Source organism: Dromiciops gliroides, chromosome 3 (assembly GCF_019393635.1).
Source record: "Dromiciops gliroides isolate mDroGli1 chromosome 3, mDroGli1.pri, whole genome shotgun sequence".
NCBI classification, from domain to species: domain Eukaryota; kingdom Metazoa; phylum Chordata; class Mammalia; order Microbiotheria; family Microbiotheriidae; genus Dromiciops; species Dromiciops gliroides.
Window position 1 is genome coordinate 5,543,131 of NC_057863.1, and position 15,658 is coordinate 5,558,788.

The window sequence follows — 15,658 nt, forward strand, 5'->3', positions numbered from 1 at the left end:
ATCCAGTAGATAGAATGTCATTTACAAAGAACAAGGAGAAAGCTATCATAGCTTTTTCATTGTGTGTGGAGGTGAATCACATGTAAGAAGACTGCGAAAGTAGGATGGGGCTCACATGGGAAGGGATTTAAATGAAGGTCATTAGGAAACCCTGGAGAATATTGCAGGGATAAGGAAGAGGGTTTTTTAATATGACCAGACCTAGATTTCAGGATGATTAGGTTGACAGAAAATTTTTATAATGAGAGACGAGAGGAAAGTCAAGTCAATGAAGTAAACATTTAAGAAGTACCTACTATGTGCTGGGTACTGTGCTAAGCACTTGGGATACACAGAAAGGAACCCAAAGAAATTAGAAGGCTATTGCAATAAGGTAGGAGAGATGCAATGGAGAATGGTACTGATACATTGCTGTGGAAAGGACAAGAAGAATTATAGAGATGTTGTGAAGGGAAGCATGACAAGTCTTGGAAATGAATTGGATAAGTGGAATGTCTGAAAATAAAGAGTTAAGAAGGTCACTGAGACCATAATCCCAGGGTGTGAGAAGATGGGGATGCCTCAAAGTACTAAGGAAATTCAAAAGAAGGGAAGTATGGGGTGACAGATCCACGATGGCAGAGAAAAGACATTAAACTGACAGAGCTCCTGAAACACCCCCAAAACAGCAATAAAACAAACCCTGGAGCACCAAAACCCACAAAAAGACAGGCTGAGATTATTTTCCAGCTAAAGACTATTTATATGGGCCTGTGCTGGGCTGCAAGAAGAGTTCAACCCTGTGATCATACCAACACCATCCCCAGGCAGGCTGTACCAGAGAAACTTAACCCCAAGCCTTCAAATCAGCTGCAGCACTGGAACTAAGCTTATGGTCTGGTGAGAGGGCTGAAGGGATGGCCAGGGCAGGGGAGGTGGTGAAGGGGGTGGAATACAGGGGTGTCTTCAGGAACAAAGGAGGAATTTGGCTATCCCACTCCAGCAGGGAACCAGGAAGAAATCTTGAGTGGCAGGAGGCCCAGGTCAGGGAGGGGTACAGACTTGCCAGAGCTAATAACAAAAGAACAAAAAAGATTTGCTGACTGGTTAATTATCTTCAGATCAGAGAACAGGCCAGGTGAGAGATAAACCTGCCCTCTCTCAAACTGAAACACCTGGGACCCTCTGAAGCTTGGGACACTGTATCCTGGAATTAAGGCCAGACTGTAAGAGGGAGTTTAAAGTCAACTAAAAGATGGCAAGATGAGCAAGCAAAGAAACTAGAGAACCATAAAAAATTTCTTCTACTACAAGGAAGATTGAGGTGCACCCTCAGAAGAAGATAACAACCTCAGGGCCCTTACATCCAAACCTTCCAAGAAAAATGTGAATTGGTCTCATGCCATGGAAGTGCTCAAAAGGAACTTTGAAGAGAAAGTAGGAGAGATAGAAGGAAGATTTAGAGAGGTGGAGGAAAGAATGGAAAAAGAAATGATAAGGATGTAGGAAAGTCATGAGCAAAATGTCAACAGCTTGAAAAGCCAAATGGCAAAAGAGATACAAGAGCTCTCTGCAGAAAATAATTGCCTAAGAATTAGGATTGAACAAATGGAAGATAGTGACTTTATGAAAAACCAAGACACAGCAAAGCAAATCCAAATGAATAAAAAAATAGAGGGCAATATGAAATATATCCTTGGAAAAACAGATTACCTGAAAAATAGATCCAGGAGAGATACTTTGAAAATCATTGAACTACCTGAAAGCCATGATAAAAAAAAGAGCCTAGATATCATGTTCCAAGAAATTATCAGGGGAAATTGCCCTGATATTCTAGAATCAGAAGGTAAAATAGAAATTGAAAGAATCCATCAATCACCTCCTGAAGAAGATCCCAAAAGGAAAACCTCCAGGAATATTATATTCAAATTCCTGAGCTCCTAGGTCAAGGAGAAAATATTGCAAGCAGATAGATAAAAGGAGCTCCAATACAATACGGAAAACACAAGATTTGGCAGCATCTACATTAAAGGAGTGGAGAGCATGGAATATGATATTCCTGAGGGCAAAGGAGCTGGGATTACAACCAAGAATCACCTCTCTGGGAAAGTTGTGTATAATCTTTCTGGGTAAAAAATGGGACTTCAGTAAAAAAGAGGACTTTCAAGCATTTGTGATGAAAAGACCTGAACTGAATAGAAAACTTGAATTTCAAATACAAGAACCTATAGAAGCTTAAAAAGGTAAACAGGAAAAATAAATGATGAGGGATATTAAATGATTGAACTGTTTATATTCCTACAGGGGAAGATAATACTTAGAACTCATAAGAACTTTCTTAGTATTAGGGTACCTAAAAGGAATATACTTAGACAGAGGACACAGGTCTGAACTGAATATAAAGGGATGATATCTGCAAAGCATTTATTTTTTGTTTATCCTTGTTTTGCAGGGGGCAGGCAGGGTAGGGTATCTTATGTCTGGGGCCAGATTTGGGATCAGGGTCTCCTTGGTCCAGGGTAGGTGCTTTGACCACTGTGCCACCTATCTAACCCATAATGACATCTCTAAAATAATGTTAAGGGGTAAGAGGAATGCACTGGAAGAAAGGGAAAGGGAGAGGTAGATGGGGGAGAGGTAGCTCACATAAAAACAAAAACAAAACAAGAAAAAGCTTATGGAGAGGAGGGGGAAGTAGTAGGGGAGTGAGTGAATCTTAATATCATCATTGGCTCAAAGAGGGAATAACATACATACTAAAGTGGGTACAGTGATATATTATTCCCTGAGGGAAATGAGAAGGGGAAGGAGATGGGGGGGGGGAGATGAGTGGAAGGAAGGAAGGGTAGATAGGGGGAGGGAACAGTAACTGAACAAGTATGACTTATATTGAATTCCTTGATTTCACAGGGAGGTCTGAAGAGGGAGGGAGAAATAAAATTTAGAACATAGAATTAGCTCAAAGACCTTAATCTCATCAGAGTTGCCTCTAGGAGGGAATAACATACATGCCCAATTGGGGGGAGTAATATATCTCAACCTACAGGAAAGTAGGAGGGGAAAAGGATAAGGAGGGAAGGGTGAAAGAAGGGAGGGTAGAGCAAGGGAGGGAACAGTCAGAAGCAAAAGAATTTTGAAGAGGAATAGGGTAAAAGAAGATATAAAATAGAGGAAATATCATGAGAAGGGAATAGGATGGAGGGAGATAGTTATGATGATTGATTACAATGGCAAAAAGTATGGTACATACTTTGCTGGGCTATTGTAAAGAAAATTTTTTGTCAAGTTTAAGAAACTATATAAAAGTTATGAACAGGATGCTATCAGAAAAACCTGGAAACATCTAAATGAACTGAAGCTGAGTGAAATCTATTGTATACAAAATAACGGCAACTGTGTAAAATGATCATCTGGGAATGACGTAATTATTTTCAGCAATGCTATGATACAATATAACTCTGAAAGACTTATGAAAATTGCAATCCATCAATGGAAAAAGAACTGATGGTATCTGAAAACACATCGAAGCACATTTTTGACAGTTCCTTAATCTGATGTTTTGTTTTTATCTGTTCTCTCTCACAACCTAGCTAATGTGGAGATGTTTCAAATGACTACTCATGTATAATTTATATTGAATTGCTTGAGTTCTTGGGGGTGGGGGTGGGAAGGGAGGGAGAAAGAGAAGTTGGAACACAAAGTTTTAAAAAAATTGATGTCAGGGCAGCTAGGTGGTGTAGTGGATAGAGCACCAGCCTTGGATTCTGGAGAACCTGAGTTCAAATCCGGCCTCAGACACTTGACACTTACTAGCTGTGTGACCCTGGGCAACTCACTTAACCCCCATTGTCCTGCAAAAAAACAAAAAACAAAAACAAAACAAAACAAAACAAATAGATGTTGCTTCATTTGTCATCTGGAGGATGGCTAGGTGGTGACTGTTATCCCCTTGTGAGCTGACATTTAGAAAAAATTGTGAAGGGTTCATAAGCAGGGCAGGGGCCCTGCCTTGGAAATTTCTCACAATTTCTAGCCATCATTGGACTGTCTTCAAGATATATGAAAACCTGAACTGCCCCTTCTCTCCCCTTCCCTCCAGAGCATCAAATAATAACTAACCTCAGAGTGCTTTCTCTCAGGGCTTCTTAAACATTTCCACTCACAACCCGTTTTTACCCAAGAAATTTCTACAGGACCCAAGGTGTGTTTGTGTGTATACACACACACACACACACACACACACACACACAGACATGGAGAGAGAGCGAGACAGAGTGAGAGAGAGAAAGAGAGAGAGAGAGAGAGAGAGAGAGTTGTATATTTGTATATTGGTTCTTACATATACAGAAACCTTTTACCATTGCCAAACTTTTCATGAACCCCACATTCAATTACACCACCAATATGGGGTCAAAACTTACAGTTTAAGAAGCTTTGTTATATGTTAAGAGGTCCTTGGTAGTATGGATGGATACCCAGTCATTACACTGTGTGTGTATCCTGAGAGCATGTCCTAGTAATTTTAGAGGGTGAAAATGCCAGTAACTGAGAGTATGAGATTGTAATACAGATGACATAGTAGGGAGGGGAAGGAATATCCCAATAGTGACTGTGAATGGGGTTGAGGGCCTCAATAGCTCTGTTCAGCCCTTCCCTGGTAGTTCACCTCTCATTTAAATGTATATAATTGTATATACCCTGTTATTTCTTAAATAGTAAGCTAAGTTCCTTTATACAAATGGGAGTATTTTTTATTTCCTCCCTGAAACAAATATGATGAGAGTAAGGTTGCAACAATGCTCACCCTTCTCTTCTTTCCCTCTTTTGTAATGTGTTTTTTTTTTGTGCCTCTTCATATGATGTAATTATCCCCATTCCACCTCCCCCTTCTTCTTTCTTCTCCCTGTAGTCTTTTTTATTCTGTCCCTTGTTTCTTTATATCATCACATCAAAGTCAATTTAATAATAATACCTCAACATAGATAAGAATCTCAAGAGTTAAAAGTATTATCTTACCTCATAGGGATGTAAGCAGTTTAATATTATTGAACAACATCCCCCCCCCCCCCGCATTTATCTCTTTATATTTTTCTAGAGTCTTGTATTTGGAGATCAAATGTTCTGTTCAGTTCTGGTCTTTTTCTCAGGAAGTCTTGGAAGCCCCCTATTTCACTGAATATCAATCTTTTCTTCTGAAAGAGAATACTCACTTTTGCTGGGTAGTTGATTATGGCTTATACTCCAAGCTCCTTTGCCTTCCTGAATATCATACTCCAAACCCTGCGATTGCTTAATTGAAGCTGCTAGGTCCTGTGCAATCCTGACTATGGCTCCATGGTATTTAAATGGTTTCTTTCTGACTGCTTGGAGTATTTTCTCCTTCACCTGATAATTCTGGAGTTTGGCTACAATATGCCTTGAAGTGCTCCTTTTGGGGTCTCTTTCAGGAGGTGATCCGTGAATTCTTTCAATGATGATTTTATCCTCTGATTTTACAATTTCAGAGCAGTTCTCTTTAATTTACCAGAATATGGTGTCTAGACTCTTGATCATGGCTTTCAGGTAGCCCAATAATTCTCAGATTATCTCTCCTGGATCTGTTTTACAGGTCAGTTGTTTATCCAATGAGGTATTTTATATTTTCTTCAATTTTTAGTCTTTTAATTCTGCTTGTCAGATTCATGGTGTCTCATGGAGTTATTAGCTTCCATGTGACAAATTTTAATTTTTGAGGTCTTATTTTCCTCAGTTAGTTTTTGGACATCATTTTCCATTTGGCCAATTTTTTCTCCTATTTGGACAATTTTTCCCTCCCATTTGGTCATTTTTCCTCTTATTTGGCCAATTGTGTTTTTGTTTGTTTGTTTTGTGGCAATGGGGGTTAAGTTCCTTGCCCAAGGTCACACAGCTAGTAAGTGTCAAGTATCTGAGGCCTGATTTGAACTCAGGTCCTCCTGAATCCAGGGCCGGTGCTTTATCCACTTTGCCACCTAGTTGCCCCCAATTGTATTTTTTTAAGGAATTTCTTTGTGTGTTTCTTTTTGCAGTGTAACTCTCATTTCTTTCATTTCTTTTTTCCATTTTTCTTCTACTTTTCTAATTTGATTTTTAAAAGACTTTTTTGATCTCTTCAAAGAAGGCTTTTTGGTCTTGAGACAAGATCATCTTCCCCCTTCAGTCTTGTAGGCATTTTGACAAACTCTTCTGAGTTTGAGTTTTGGTCTTCCCTTGCACGATAGAAGCTATCAATGTTTCTTGCTCATGTTGTAGACTATTTTTAAACTTAAAAATTTGAAGTCTGTTCCTGGGACTCAGATTCACTGTTGCAAGCTTCTTACTACTCTCAGCTGTGTAGAGTTGTAGCTGTGTTGAGTGGCCCACCAAGGCAAATTGTGAGCAGCTGAGTTGCCAGAGGAGTCAAGCAGTGCTGAGCCTCCCTCCCCTTTCACCCAGGTGAGACCAACCTTCCTGAAGTCTTTTTAATTATCTCAAGTGGGAGGATTGTGTCTCTCTTTTTGTAGGTTCTGTAGTTCCAAAATCTGTTTAGAGTCTTGATTTAATATTGTTTTTGAGGGAAATATGGGAAAGCTCAGGCAGCTTCTTGGCTTCTCTCTGCTATCAATACCCTGTTATTTCTATATCTTTTGCCTCATTCAAATGTGAGCTTCCTTAGCATAAAAGCTAACTATGTTTTTGGTCTTTGTTTCAATCACCAAGGGTTAATAGTGTCTGACATGTAGTAATAGCTTAATACATTCTGGGGAGGAGCAAAAGGTAGATAAGGAGGAAGAAGAGGAGGAGGAGAAGGAGTCAGAGGAGGAGGGGTCACATTTTCAGAGATTAAGGAGAATACTAGAGTGACAAGGGCAGGGCTCTTACTACATTGTCAATACCCCTTCTCATTTGCTCCATCATGTCATATAACATGCCTTGGTATGGCATGAGAGATGTTTCTGTGGTATGACTCTACACTGCAGCACAAAAAATATTGGGTATCTGGACTGGTATTCATGATATCCTTTTGAAAAGAGTAGAGGAAGGTGTATGTGTATGTCTGTCCAAGCTTGTGTATGTGTATATATTTGTGCATATAGGTACATGCATGTATGTGTGTTTTTATTGGAGTTGGAGATGGGGGAGGCAAGGCTAATGACTCAGGACACAAGGGAATATAGCACTTTGATAGCAAGTCTGGTGAAATAGAAAGAGAAAGCCATCTAGAGTTGGTAGGCCTAAATTACACTCTTTACTTTCCTGGCCATGTGACCTTGGGCAAGTGTTAAACTTTTTTTCTGTTTAAGTATATTCCTTTCAGCTGCCCTAATACTGAGAAAGTTTTATGAATGGCTTTTAAAAGTTCTTATGTATGATTGAACTTGGAATCTCTGATGTGGCCCAAATCCATATTATAGAGATGAAGAGACTTTGTGAAAGAGGTAGGGTTGTTCACTGGTCCCTTAAGGATCAGAAAGACTTCAACTGGCAGTGCTTTATGCAGATAGGGAGTCGGCCAGTTGACATCCTGAATGTACTTGAGATGTTTGGGAAAGAGATCATCCACTTCACTAGAATGCTGAAAGTATGTAGAAGGTAGACATGATACAGGTCTGGTAAGGTTGTGTCTAGACAGTGAATGACATCACAAGCAACACAGACAGAAGAAAGAATCTGGAGTCAATGCCTAGGCATCCAGGAGCAGTCTCAGCACCTCCCTCCTCCCTCCAATATACCCTCCCCACAGCCACAAAGCTCATCCCCCTGAGGCAAAGAAAAAAGCTCTCTATCCTTCCTCAAGTCTTTCAGAGTCTCATGCCCTCAGGGTGGGAGAGTTTGGGGGGATGAGACCTCAGAACTCATCTTGGCATTCAGTGCCCTTCATGGTCAGACTCAAATCTGCCTTCACCCTACCTTCCTGTCCTCTGAGTCATGGCCGAAGTGCATGGGCTCAGAATGTCATCTTCTAACCCTGTGCATTGACATCTTGAACTCTGCCCTTTGAACCAATGGCTTCTTTGCAGACTCAGATCATGGGCTGCCTTGTGTAGGAAGGAGACCTCTCCTGCTTCCTCCAGCTTCTAGTGTTCAAAGGAATGTGTTTGCCCTTTGGATGTGTCTTGGATGTACCCGTATTTGCATGTCTTGTCTCCCCCATGGGTGTGCAATTTTCCTGAGGACTAGGACCGTTTTCTCTTTTTATTTGTATCTCTAGCTCCTAATTCAGTATCTGGTATTTAAGAAGTGCTTAATCAACCTTTCTTGAATTGATCTGCTTATTTCAGAATCAATTTTGTTCTTCCACACTCAGTTCAAGTGCCACATGCTTGGTGAAATCATCCTGGGATCATTGCCCTCCCCTCAGCTGTTACTCTCCCCTTCTTTCTCCTTTCTTCATCCTCCACCTATTCCTCTTTTTCCTACTCCTCTTTCATCTCCTCCTAGTCCTCCTCCTCCCACTCCTTCTCCTTGTCCTCCTGCTCACACTCTTCCTCTTCCTTCCCTTCTTCTTCTTCCTCTTCTTCTTCTCCCTCCTCCTCCTCTTCCACCTCCTCCTCATCCTCTTTCCATTCTTCCTTGCCTTCCTTGTCTTCTTCCTCCTCATCATCTTCCATCTCCTCTTCCTTCCCTTATTCCTTCTTCTCTTCCTTCTCTTCTTCTTCCTCCTCCTCTTTTTCTATCTACCACTCCTTCCCTTCTTCTTTGTCTTCCTTCACTTCTTTTTCCTCCTCTTCCTCTTCCTTTTCTTTCTCCTTCTCTTCCAACTAATCTAAGTGTTGTTGGGTTTTTTTGTAGGTTTTTTTGCATATTTTTTTTTTGTTGTTGTTGTTTGGGAAGGGCAATAGGGGTTAAGTGAATTGCCCATGGTCACACAGCTAGTAAGTGTCAAGTGTCTGAGGCTAGATTTGAACTCAGGGTCCTCCTGAATCCAGGGCCAGTGCTTTGTCCACTGTGCCACTTAGCTGCCCCCTAATCTAAGTGTTTTTGGGGGTATATCCTCTGCCTATAATGGAAACTCCTTGAGGGCAGGGACTATTTTGATTGTTGCTTTGCATGCTGTGGAATGCTCTCTGGCACAGTGGAGGAACTTATTAACTGCTACTTGAATTTGATTAGCTTGGTGAATATTGAGTATATGAATAACAAACATCAACATAACTGTTCTTTCAGAAGACACTCTGGAAAAAGCATCTAGGGAGGTAGGGTGGCAAGCAATGAGATTGAAAATGGGCAGCATAGGGGCAGCTAGGTGGCACAGTGGATAGAGCACCAGCCTTGGATTCAGGAGGACCTGAGTTCAAATCCAGCCTCAGACACTTAACCCTTAATAGCTGTGTGACCTTGGGCAAGACACTTAAACCTCATTGACTCATAAAAAAAGAAAAAGAAAATGGGAAGCACATCTGGAACTGATGATACTAGAACAGTTCCTTTGAAATTTAATGAGAAGATGGACTAGGTAGGTGACATATGGATTGCAATGTGTGAACAGACTTGAGAGACATCAGGGAAGTCAAAGTCACCAGATGAGTGATTGACTTGATGTGGGGGCTGTAGAAGAGGGCAGAATTAAAGATGATTCAGAAATCTTGGGTCTGGGCAAACTGCCATGCCATTAATAATGGGAGTATTGTGAGCTCATATATCCAAGACTGAAAAGGCCTTGAAAGTCATCTAGTCCAATCTCCCTTCCCTTATTTTATGTATGAAGAAACTGAGGCTCAGAAAGGTGACCAGGCAATACATTTCTAGAAGAATGGGGATGAGCAAGATTGAAGATGATCTCCGTTTGGAGAATTTTGAGCTTGGGGAACTAGCACTCTTTTGGATATTTTGTTCTTGTATTTGGGAAAGAGGTCAGGGTTATTATTGAGTTAGTAAGCACATTTCAATATATTTATTACATAGTCTGTATTCAGAAGAGCTGGATTCCAATCATACCTCTGACACCAAGTACCTATATGACTTTAAGGAGGTCACTTAAAGTCACTCATAAGTTCCTCAGCCATAAAATGAAAACAATGGGGCTGGACTACAAGACCTTTGCAATTTCTTTCAACTCTTACACCATGATCCTCTGAATTTATGATGTTATGATCCCAAGTGTCCACTGAAATTTGTGTTAAGACTTTGCTAGGTACTAGTGATAACACCTTTATAATTAGAAATGATCTGTCCTCAGTGGGCTCACATTCTATTGGCCTGAGGAGTGAGCACAATATGTACAAAGGTAAGCACATTTTTAAAAAGTCAACAAAGTAATGAAGGACACAAACATTGGAGGAATCAAGGCACAGTGGCATTGACCTGACATTTAAACCTCCAGGTATGCATCAGATCAACCAGGAAGTGTGCAGAAAAGAAAAAGAGAGACATCCAAAATCAGAATCTTTGGCAAATGCAGATATTAAAGGGCTAGAAGGAGAAAGAGGAGCCATGGGAAAAAAGAGACAGAAAGAAAAATGGACACAGGCAGAGAAAGACAAAGACTGTGAGACTGAGAGACAGAAATACAAAAAGAGGCATGAGAGACAGAGACTTAGAAACAGAGGCTGAGACCCAGAAACTATGAGAGACAGAGACAACAACAAAGACAGACAAAGAAGGAATTATCAGAGACATGAGGCACATCAATAGAGAGTCATGAAGGGAACAGTGAAAAAGGACAAATGGTCAGCAATGAGTGTTAATGCTATGGGAAGGAAGATAAGAAGTTATCAGTGATCCCCAGGAGCATAGCTGTCAGTGTATATTCCTATGTTCTCTTCTCTTTATGGTATATGAAGTCCTGGAGGACAGGGACAAGGACAGCAGACTTGTAGGGACATTGTAGGGAGAGCTTTGGAAGAAGGTGCTGGTGAGGCAACACTGATCAGTGTTCCAAAGGAAAATTACTCTGCTTATTAGTTCTTTGGGTTGGAGATGGATATGACCAATGAGAGTCCCCAGCATGTCCCTACAAACTATCCATAGACCAGAAGACACAAAGGAGACAAAATGGGTTGAAGTTGCTGTTGCCAATTTCATTAAGTCGACATGCCGATTCGTTTTAGTCCTAAAGTCCAAGACAAGTACTAATGTTCCAGGTCTTGTGGAATGCAAAGTGCTTTGAGCTCTCTTTGAGGAAAGCATTATGCAAATGGAGCCAGTGACATGATTATTATTCACCTCTGTGGCCTGTGAAATCTCTGAGCTCCCAGCTCCATTCATCTCCACTGAAGTATTAACTTCAAAGCCGGTGTGAGCAATAGCAGCCACAACTATTAATAAGCACTGGTATTTTATTATTTTTCATTTCTCCTTTAAAAGTAAATTTAAATGCAAAGAAGTTAATGCAACACAAACTTTTAATAACAGCATAAAATGCCAAGGGGCTCGATTTTCTATGAAATGCAAACTTCCTTCAACTTGAGTTCAAGTTGGTAAGAAGAGTTAGTCAGAATGTCACTGACACCAGGTTACCACCCCTGTCATCAACAATAGGGTCACACAATCCATGCTAACCCAACAACCATTGGTGAAACACCTACTCTGTACAAATGGTGTTAAACACTGGGGGTACAAACACACACAAGCAGACATACACACACTTTGCCTTTAATTGCTTTCTTTTCTACTGAAATCTATATAACCTTTTAAATTTTCAAGGGACTTGATATTCCTGAACTCTTTTGAGCCTCCAAAAAACCTATGAGCTAGGTACAATGTACATTGTTTGTTCCTTGCCACCAATGAGAGAACCAGGTTGGTAGGTTGTAGGTGGCTTGGCCCAGGCCCAAAAGAATATAAAGTCTTTTGGAAGAAAAAAAAAAAAGGATGGGTGAATTGTTGGCTTTTTTTCTGCAGCAACTAAAATAGTGCCTGGGGGCTCTTGGGTGCTTAATAAATGTGCATGATTTAGTGACAGGTCACATAGGTGTCACCAGCAAGATGTGAACCATCTTTGTGACTTAAAATCCAGCCCTCTCATGTACCGAGACAGGCCTTGCCAGATCCCTGTTCTGGACAAAACATAGGGTTTTCAAAGTAGGGATGGTTGCAGCAGAAACAGTTCTCTCAGCAGCAACCACTGTAGCTCACCCCAGTAGAAGGATTTCACAGTTACAAAGAAGTTTCCTGGCAACGTGTGTGAGAGGGAGGCAGAGAAATTATGAGTATGGCTATTTTATAAGTGAAATATCTCAGGCAAAGGAAATTGAAGGGGTTTTTCTGAGCCTGCCTGTCTATAAGTGGAGAAGATGGGATTAAAATCCAGGTTGTTTGATAGCTTGATCACTCATTTTTCAAAGGAAGTAATAGAGAAAGGAAGAGAAGGAAAGAAGGAAGGAAGGAAGGAAGGAAGGAAGGAAGGAAGAAAGGAAGGAAGGAAGGAAAGAAGGAAGGAAGGAAGGAAGGAAGGAAGGAAGGAAGGAGGGAGGGAGGGAGGGAGGGAGGGAGGGAGGGAGGGAGGGAAGGAAGGAAGGAAGGAAGGAAGGAAGGAAGGAAGGAAGGAAGGAAGGAAGGAAGAAAGGAAGGGAAAAAGGAGGAAGGGAGAGAAGAGAGGGAGGGAAAAACAGAGGGAGAAAGGAAGAAGAGGTGAAAGTAAAATGGATGGATAGAAGGAAGGAAGGAGGGAGGAAGGAAGGAAGGAAGGGGGAAGAAAAGAAAAGGAGCATTTATTAGCTACCGTGCTATGTACCAGTGACTGTCCCATGTACCAGGCATACAAATCCTAATGGAAAAGAGGCAATTCCTGGATTCATGGAACTTCCATTCTAATCAGGGAAGACCACAAATACATAAAAAGGATTAGGAGAACCAGGACACAATTTTGAAGTCATGAGGATCACAGGAACAGGACCAGGATAAGAAAATGCCCATTCAAGTCTTCCTACCATTACCATTTGGATTTGTTTCTCCTTTGGGATAATAGAGGTAGAAATGGAAGAGATCTGAAAAGTCAATTCTTCTCACCTTCTCTTTTTACCTAAGAGAAAATGGAAACACAGGCAGAGCCATTATGAAGAGAATTGTCTAGGGTCACAAAACCAATGAGGAGCAGAAACCAAATTCCCAGCCCTTTTTTTTCCATTTCCAATAGAGTGCCCTTTCCATTGGAACATATAGCCTTACTTTCCTCAGCCCACCCCCATTCTCCTCTCACTCTCATATCCTGCTTGGATTTTTAGGACCCTCCCTTCACAGCCCTCCCCACCCCATGTACTTCAGTCAAATAACCTTGTTCTCTAGGTCTTTTGTGCCCCAATGTCATTCTCTGGATCAACGTCATGGTAGCTAGGAGCTGGAAGGCAAGAAAGGAATGGTATCCTCTGTGCTCAGCCCCTGTGGGCCTCCACTGCGAGTGAACCAGGTTCAGCTGCAATGTCCCCACCCTCAACATTCCAGCCTTATAGGGGCCCAGGCCCATTCTTCAATTCAGGAAATCCTGCCCAGCTTCAGCTGTTGAAAGTTCCAGGGATGTTTGCCTTTGTGAAAAAAAAAAAAAAAGGGGACACTTGAGGCTCCCTGAAAAGCAGCTGTCTTTGTATCCTCACTGCTTAGCACAGTGCTTGGGGCATAGCAAGTATTTTATGCTTTTCTGACTGATACTAAATGTAACATTTCCCTATAAAAATATTTTCATTCATAAGATTTCTAATTTTATAATACTCCCCTCCTCCATCCACATTTCAGCTTACATGGGCTTTGGGTGCTAACCTGAGAACCCAAACACAATGCACAGTATTGTCTTGTTGGGGGAAATATATAGTACCAGCATCACATAAACAAGGACAATAATAGTCAACATTTATTTAATGTTTACTATGTGCCAGACTCTGTGCTAAGCACTTTGCTATAATTATCTCATTTGATCCTCACAAAATTCTTGGGAAGTAGGTACCATTCCCATTTTATAGATGAGGCAACTGAGGCAAACAAAAGTGAAGTGACTTCTCCAGCGTCCCATAGCTGTTAAGTATCTGAGTACAGCTTTGGGATTCAGTTATATCTGACTTCAGCTCTGATCCTCTAACCACTTAGCCACTAAAAGTTTTCCATTTATATTATTCATAAATTCGGAACCACTTGTTCAGATTCATGTCATTTAATAGCTTATATGTGTGTCCTTAGAGTAAGTTGGGTTTTAGTAAGCTAAAACCTGTTTTCTAATGTTTCTATAAATTCATCCTCTTTTCTCTGCTTCTGGACACTATCTCATATGATGTCTTCCACGTCTAAAACAGGAGGAACTGCTTATGCAGAGTAATTGTGCTTTACCTGAAGGCCATCCAGAAGACAAAATGCCATAGGAGGAAGTACAGGAAAACAACAGCAGCACAAATCCCAAATATCAATAAGAGCAATAATACCTTTGCTATTATTCTGGAGAAGTCATTACAATTGAATTTTTCTGGTGAATTCCTTATAGACATGGTGCCAAAACCAGAAGACAACTAGAAACAGGGGGGACTTTTCTCGTATATGTTAAAATATTTTACTGATGCTTTTTAAAAAATTGCCATATCATAGACAGTTTTTCAAAAATAAATATGACATGCTTGTCCCCCATTAATACGGATACCTCCATTGTAAGAAGATAAACAAAATATATAAGTAAAGATGCCTAACGTAATAAACATTTGATTAAATAGCTAGAGTATTGTCCTCTAGTAGTGAAACACAACTAACCAACAACAAAAGATCTCCTACTTCTCTGTCATGAAGAAAGAATATCTCATTATGTCCTATCCAAAGTATTTATTTGATGAGAGCTGATTTGGCTGGAATTCAGTAGGTTTACCGAATTACTCAATACATGCAAAGTACTGGACTAGCCATCATGGATTACAGTGAGGTGTTCATAGAACTCACAGTCTAATATTGAGTGTGGGGAATGCAGAAGTAATAATAATATATAAGAGGGTGTGTGTGTGTGTGTGTGTGTGTGTGTGTGTGTGTGTGTGTGTGAGAGAGAGAGAGAGAGAGAAGAGAGAGAGAGAGAGAGAGAGAGAGAGAGAGAGAGAGAGAGAGAGAGAGAGTTTGGGGAAGCTGGTGGAGAAGTAGCATATTTGGTTGGGTAGAATTAGGATGGCTTCATAAAGTAGATATCATTTCAATAGGGCCTTGAAATAAATAGAATTTTAACAGAAGAAGATGCACCAGGGAAGACATTCCCAGCATTGTATTAGTAAAGTTGTAAGTCAGTGTATGTGGGAGAATAGTTGGAGGAAATCAGGATGAAAAGTGAGGTTGGAGAAAGGCTCTGAAAGACCTTGCATTTCAAACTTAGAGCACTAATAATGAAGGGCTCCTGAATCCTTTTGGAATAATTGACTGACATATTGAATTTAGAACATTAGGAAGACTAATATGGCAGCAGTGTATAAGGAGAGATCCAGTGGGGAGAGAATGGCAATCGAGGCATGAGATAGGAGACTGATTTAAGGAGTTAAGGAAGATTTAACAAAAGTAGTAACAGGCATCATGGAAAGAAAGGGAAAGAAGTAAACTACTTGGGACTTGGAGATTGGATGTTAGCTCAATTCAAATGATATCTAGTGCCTGGAGTGTGGTGGGGATATGAATGGAAATATCATAGAAAGAAAAGGTTGATATTTGGTAATTGAGTTTCATGTTGCACAACACCTAGGGAAAAATGACTAAAGTTCAGTGGGAAATTATATTCTGAAGAGAGGAAAGGGCT